This window comes from Juglans microcarpa x Juglans regia, chromosome 5D (genome assembly GCF_004785595.1).
Source record: "Juglans microcarpa x Juglans regia isolate MS1-56 chromosome 5D, Jm3101_v1.0, whole genome shotgun sequence".
NCBI classification, from domain to species: Eukaryota; Viridiplantae; Streptophyta; class Magnoliopsida; order Fagales; family Juglandaceae; genus Juglans; species Juglans microcarpa x Juglans regia.
Window position 1 is genome coordinate 16,238,059 of NC_054602.1, and position 6,673 is coordinate 16,244,731.

At 38.2% G+C, this 6,673-nt stretch overlaps 1 pseudogene; it reads right to left on the reverse strand.

The window, feature by feature from the left end:
* Positions 1-1,685: 1,685 nt before the first annotated feature.
* Positions 1,686-4,188, reverse strand: LOC121265738 (annotated as a pseudogene).
* Positions 4,189-6,673: the final 2,485 nt, after the last annotated feature.

A 6,673-nucleotide genomic window follows, 5' to 3' on the forward strand; every position in this document is an offset into this window, starting at 1 on the left:
CCACTACAACATAATTGCAATTTAGTGACTGTTGAAAAATTGTGATAGTCTCCAAACCGTCACTAAAAAGCTTTTTCTGCAGAAACTGACACTAATGACAGATGAGATTTTTTTTTACATTCCAACATATGGAAAATTTACGTTTGAACATCATATATACGTTCGAACACTATGGCTACTTACGTATGAACGTGAAATGTTTTGGTGCCAACGTTTGAACGTTAGTAATTAACGTTCGAATGTGAAATGTTTTGCGCCAACGTTCAAACGTTAAATATAAATTTAAATTAAATATGACTTTAATTTAAAAATTATGTGATTTTTATAGTGTATAATTTGTGAACAAGTCTAAAAAATTGGCTTGTATATATTTATATATACACAATTTGTAATATAAAAATGTACATTTATGTTTATATATATTTTAAGTGCAGTGATCTAGTATTAAAGTTGAAAAATATAACATTAAAGAAGATTGAGAATTGAAATTAAAAAACCAAAGAAATATTAAATAATATTTTTCCTTACATATATTAAAAACAAAATACAAAATATGATAAAATTTCGTAAATAACACTCAGATGATAGCGTTGTTCGTGAAATTCGTACTTTGTATCTCCTCAATCAAGGTATCAACATTGTCGTTGAGGATACCTACATGATGGGCTATCTCGGCGACAAACTCCTCTACAACTGCGAGTGATCGATCGATCTTACGATCAATATACGCTGTCAGCTGTGAGATCACCGCATCAATCCAAGCAGGCCGCGCATCTCCCGTAGATGTACTCGTCGGCTACTGACTACTACTCTCCACATGACCTGGCTCAGGCTGCGTCGGAGGAACAAGATTCTCTACAAGGGGTGGATGACGTCCCCTCGCCTGTCCAATGCTACGTTGATGCGTGGTCATGTCGAGGGGGATCATCTGATCTTTGAGCCCCTCCTCTTACTGGGTTGGCACTCTCCGAGCAAGTAATAACCGGCTGATCAAGACACCGTATGGGAGATTTTTCATTGAGAAGATGCTCGCCTCGTAATAGATCCTCTCAAAGATGTGCAGTGGCAAATCTATGGGACCTCCACATGTCACTCGTATCAAAATTTGTGCCCGAAGCAGACTAAATGTGGTTTTATATGCCATAGGATCCACGTTTGAAGGCGTTCTTCCTCTCGATCTACAAGCGATCCCTCCCGGTGATGATGTAGAAATCCTCATCTCTGTCATCATCCCAAGCCTCAAGGCCAGTATTCTTGGCCTCTGACCGGTCTGCATCTCTGGCTGATGATGGGAGAGAAAAGTGAAGGGAAATGTTTTTTTTTTTTTTTTCATATAACTCTAAAATGGGAAATGCTAGGGAGCCCGTTTTGGGCTCCTGTTGATTTTAACGGGCTTTTATTTTTTATTTTTTTAGTTTTTTATTCGACTTGGTTATTAAGAAAATATTGTTTAATAATATTGTGAATTTTTTTCTTTTTTTTAAAATATTAAAAAGTGTTAAAAAATAATGTGAAAAAAAGAATCATTTTTTTAACACTTTTAAATATTAAAAAAAAAATTCACAATATTATTAAATAAAAACTAAAAAAAAAAAATAAGACGGGAGCCCAAAACGGGCTCCCTAGCATTTTTCCTCTAAAATTAAGCCAGCCATAAAAATTTATATTTTGTAAAACATGTTCATTTAGTTTAACAAGTTCATGTCCATGGTCTGGAAACCGCCTAAAGGCTCAAAGGCAGGATTGGAAGGGTTGGGCGGAATGCTTTGTTCATTTCTGAAGAAATTGGAGGGATAAATGCTTGTTTTCGCACGCATCAACCTATCCAGATTGCCCTTGAAATACTTACTCCCATACACTCGTGCATTGTCAATAAGGATTGTACGATTATTGCTTGAATTGGCAATACCAATATCAAGATCTCTATAGTTGAGAAAAGCCTCCCTTGGAGACTTTGATACGTATGGTGTCATCGCCTTGTACAGGTTTCTTGAAAATTTTAGATAATGGTTCGTGGTATCTGTTCCTTCTTCCACCCACAGCACGAAATGTTGTATCTTGAATATGTTTCCAGCCCTATGCGGAAATGGAGTCTCTGATTCCGAAATCTCACTCATTCTTCCTCCGTAAGGATTCCATTGCATCCATCCCTTTTTCCCTATTTCAATCAATAACTTCCATATGGATTCTAAACCAGTCTTTGGAATTGGTTCCTTCACATAATCAGGCTTGCTTTTGCAGAAGAAATCTGCCTTGGATGGCCAGAGTAAAGCACTCGTGGGAGTTCCGATGGGGAAATCTGCCCAAAAAAGAGTTGACTCAATCCATGTCATTTCACTGCAGTCCCCTTGCTGCAATCTTAGTTCGGGAAACCTCACATTCATCAAAGGGATAAGGCTTTCAGATTTTCCCAAAAAGTGTCCAATGAAAGAAACTTGCACCGTCTTCTTGCCTTCCTGACTTCCATTCACTGCTCGTGGCATTGCCCTTATGAAGAGGTCTTTTGGTAGTTTATCTGCAACCTGCTGCCAACAATAAACAAAATCTGTTACATTCTGTTCCAATGTCCTTTAAACGTTGAACACTGTCACTATGGACGGAACTCGTACCAACTTTATTGTTCACGAAAGAATGACTCCAAAGCTTGCTCCACCACCTCCTCTAATGGCCCAAAACACATCCTCTCCCATGGATCTTCTATCAAGGATCGATCTACCGACAGTGACTATTTGCGCATCGATTATATCATCCACGGAGAGGCCATACTTTCGCATCAAGGTTCCATATCCACCTCCAGGAAAATGTCCACCTGTGCCTACGCCTAGACAGACCCCGGTAGGGAAAGCATGGACTTTACTTTTCTCGGCGATTTTGTAATAGACCATGCAGTCTCGGATGCTATATCAATGTATAGACCATGAAAATTGAACATGTCAAGGACTGGAAATGGATTATTTGATACGTATGAAAGACCTCATCGTCATGGCCACCGCTTCGAATCCTGATTTCCAAGCCATAACGTTGTGCACAAATAACAGTTGCTTGGATGTGAGAAATATGTTTGGCAGCTATAATAGCAAGGGGTTTTGGGGTTGCAGATGTCAAAAACCTGTGATTTTTTATGTAAGAGTTCAAAATTGAGAGAAAAGATGCATTGTTGGGGGTCATGTAGATGGCCTGGGAGACTGGGTGGAATGGTGAAGAATTATTTGGAAGGCATCGGAAAAACGTGTAGATTAACTTGTTTTGAATTCGCAGATGAAATTGAGAACAAAATGGTTGCAAGTATGATTGGGATTGAAGGTAGCCGCGGGCATGAGGTCTTCATTCGGCTAATTAATTTGTTGTTTTGAGCTCTTGTTTCTATAATGCTGCTCTATATTTATAAGATCAATTTGAGAGTACTACTGATCATGTCTAGGATAGAAACGCTATACTTGTAAATGAATAAATCTATTGAATAAGGCTCTCCAATAATTACTTGTACCATTTGACACTTATTTCTTTACGTTCATCTAGTCTTAGTCATGCTTCCTACTCTTGACTACTAGGAGAACCATCAAAATTATCAGAAAATATTATAGAGATAAGAGTGAGTATCAATAACTCAGCAAACAAAGAACACATACTAGTATGTAAACATAAGCATTTATAGAGTTTAGAATGCTGAACAAAACATTTTTAGCTTCAGAGTGTAAAATCTGAACATGTTACAAAAAATATCAGAGCGAAAATTCAAAACTATTCTTATTCAAAAGTCTTTTGGCATAACATAATTGAAACATCAAATCAGAATGGAATTCCATGTTTAACCACATGGTAGGGTTGTGCGAACTCCAGTAGCTAACCGAGTAGAAATAGAATGTGAGATCTTCCCCTTATTCATTCTTGGAGCCTTCAGTATGCACATAAGAAAGATCACGTAGAAAACCACTTTGTTTCTAATATGGGTGCACTGGAAACAAAAAAGTTAGTACCAACCAGAACAGAGGCTACAGTTTTACACCCGCGATGAGGTCAGAACAAAACACAAACAGAATGTCATGCCAGAGATATTTAGAGATCATATCATATCATATAATTAGAATCAGATGATCGTCATATAATTATGCACAAATTTTCATGTATGCTCACTTTGCATAGTTCAGAAACAGAATGCCATAAATAGTCCATGTTTACACCAGTCATGACAGACAATATTTTTCCTCTTCTTAAACGAATTTCATGAGTAATGTGGATAAAATGACCGAGGTTGTTTTCAAACTTTTATTTTTATAACAAAACATGCATATTTTTCTAAAATCAACCTCAGCCCATTTTTTTTATACAAAGTCTAGCATAGGAATCCCGCTTACCTCGAATTTTAATTTTTCTGATTTTTTTACACAACCATGTCGAATAAATATCAATCGTCAGCTATATAAAATACTAAATATTACTAGATTTCTAAAAATACTTTATAAAATTTTCCATTTACTTAGATACATACTAAGTAAAGAGCTTTAATATTTATTTTGTTTTATACAGAATTTAAGAGTAATGATTCATACAGTCGTAGAGTGAGCAAGTATCGTGCAGTCACTTTGAAAAAGTATGGGGTCCACTATTAAAAAATTAATTTTATTTTCATGTGGATTCCGTATTTATTCATTTTTTTTAAAGTGATTGCGCGACGCTTGCACACTCACGACTCAAACTATTATTTCTCAAATAATTATATCAATTTAACCTAACCAGCGGAACTCATTTAGTAAGATAGACTTAAATCAGATTTAAAGTGTTAAAATTATAATTAAAACTAAAATCAAAATTTTACTAATAGCTACATAACTTTTGTTGTAAAATTTAATACTTAAATTCGTAAGTATTGGCTGTAAAAATATGAGTTTTTGGGCTCATAAAAGTAAGACTAAGCCCAACTTAAATACCAACTATAAAACACAACCTGCAACGTAAGGTGTAGCCCAAAATAAAATAAGTGACATCCTGTTATTGATTTTCATGTTAAGGGCAAATACGTAATTTGGATCTGTAAATGTTTTCTTTCCGAAGGCTAGTGAGACAGACTCACAGAGAAGGGACCGTGGGACGGGCTCACCGTGAGGAAAGCAACGAGCGGCAATCAGGTGACTGGGAGCGGCGGAAGAGCACTAGGATAGGGAGAGAGAACAGTCACTCACGGCGGGGAGAGAGAGAGAGAGAGAGAGAGACGTGAGAGGGAGAAACGGAGAAGAGGCAGTGGACTTATCGAGAGGAAAAACGGCAGATATGGAGGGGCGTGCAGTGATCAGCTGCACTTCCGGCGTTGGTGGAGGCGATGTGGAGGGGGTGGCGACATCGCTGGGCTTCACCGTGCCGTGGCTAGTGGCTGAGATATCCGTGTGGAAGGGCTGTGGATGGCTTGGGGTGTTCTGTTTTGGTGTAGGGGGAAACAGGGGCTTTCAGTGGTTTTACAGAGTGTGGGTAGTGGTTTGCATGGAGGGTCTCACAGTGTCTGTGTGGTGGTGTAGGGCGGAGGTTTAAGCTGTGGGCTGGCGGCTTCTGTCGTGCGGGGAATATCTTTGGCCCTTTGGGTTTCCGTTTGGGGCTATTGTGCTACGCAATGGATGCTGGGTGTGGGCTGGTGGTGCAAGGGCAGCTTTGTGGAGGAGTTTTGGCTATGGTTTATCCCACGGTGGTGCATCAACAAGGTGGCATAGCTTGGCTGCGGCTGTGCAAGGAAGCGTGGAGAAGCCGGTTAACGTAGGTTGCTGCGGCAGACGGATTTTAGTCAACAATAACGTGGGCTAGTGGCTCGTGGAGCTGTGCAGTAGGCTAGGCCTTGTGCAGTGCCTGGCGACAGCTACGCGGAGGAGGTGTACTGAAGACACAGGATGCGGCAACCCTGCCGTGAACCCTAGCGGGGTGGAGACGTGCATGGCGTGGAAGCGGGCTTTGGAAAGTGTCGATTGTGATCTAATTTGGTTCTTTTCGGCTCCTCCTCTCCTTTCTTTTTCTTTTTTTTCTTTCTTTTTTTTTTTGCCAATTTGAAAGTATTTGGATCCACATCTTGGATAGAGTATGAAATTAACAAATGGGCAGGGTTGGGCCGGTGAGAACAGTTCAAAAATCTCTTTAGTTTGTCTGTAATTTCTTTTTTTTTCATAGGTCGAGTATATAATAGATACTAGTCAGTCCCAACTCGACTTTTAGAATTATCTCACTCTTCCCATAAATATTAACTACTAATGGGCCTCAACTCAATTTCTAAAGATAATACAACTTGTCTCATAAATTATTTGGGCAAATTTCCACTTATAAAAATTTTAACCTAATTATCTAGTCCAATAAAATCTATATCCTGCCAAAATAAATTTTTGAGCCCATAGCCTTTTCCAAAATTACTCATTAAATCTCAAGTGGACTTTACATACATATTAACCTAAAAAAAGAAGTTTTAGAACACGAGCTTCATGCTGGGCCCAAGTGTTACAAATTAATTAGGCCTAATAAAATCGTGAGTAATTCATATGCCTAAGCAATACAAAAGTCTCACATTATTTAAGTGTGAGACTTATATTGTCTTTGCCTCCTATAAAAAAGCTACACTAGACTACATTACAACTTACGCAAAGTATTAAATAAAAATTATACTTAATATATATTACTATATTTACATATAATAAAAATAATA